The sequence below is a fragment of the Arachis duranensis genome, chromosome 4 (genome assembly GCF_000817695.3).
Source record: "Arachis duranensis cultivar V14167 chromosome 4, aradu.V14167.gnm2.J7QH, whole genome shotgun sequence".
In the NCBI taxonomy this organism is placed as follows: domain Eukaryota; kingdom Viridiplantae; phylum Streptophyta; class Magnoliopsida; order Fabales; family Fabaceae; genus Arachis; species Arachis duranensis.
Window position 1 is genome coordinate 30,193,191 of NC_029775.3, and position 803 is coordinate 30,193,993.

Consider the following 803-nt stretch of genomic DNA (forward strand, 5'->3'; position numbering starts at 1 on the left):
TGTTCATCTCCTTGCATCATGGGCAAGTTGAATGCCAACCTTACATTTTCCGGACTAAAATCTAAGCATTTCCCCCGAACCATTGTAAGCCAATTCTTTGGGTCTGGGTTCACACTTTGATCATGGTTCTTGGTGATCCATGCTTTGGCATAGAACTCTTGAACCATTAAGATTCCGACTTGTTGAATGGGGTTGGTAAAAACTTTCCAACCTCTTCTTCGGATCTCATGTCGGATCTCCGGATATTCACCCTTTTTGAGTTTGAAAGGGACCTCGGGGATCACCTTCTTCATGGCCACAACTTCATAGAAGTGGTCTTGATGCACCCTTGAGATGAATCTCTCCATCTCCCATGACTCGGAGGTAGAAACTTTTGCCTTCCCTTTCCTCTTTCTAGAGGTTTCTCCGGCCTTAGATGCCATAAATGGTTGTGGAAAAACAAAAAGCAATGCTTTTACCACACCAAACTTAGAAGGTTTGCTCGTCCTCGAGCAAAAGAAGAAAGAAGAGAGTAGAAGAAGAAGAAATAGAGGAGATGGAGGTGGCTTTATTTTTCGGCCAAGGGGAGAAGTAGTGTGTAGGTTGTGTGAAAATGAAGGAGTGAGGATGGGTTCATATAGGGGTGGAGAGAGGGGTAGGGTTTGGCCAATATGGGTGGGCTTGGGAGGGAAAATGGTTTGAATTTGAATGATGAAGTAGGTGGGGATTTATGAAGGATGGATGTGAGTGGTGAAGAGAATGGTGGGATTTGATAGGTGAGGGGTTTTTGGGGAAGAAGGTGTTGAGGTGATTGGTGAATGGGT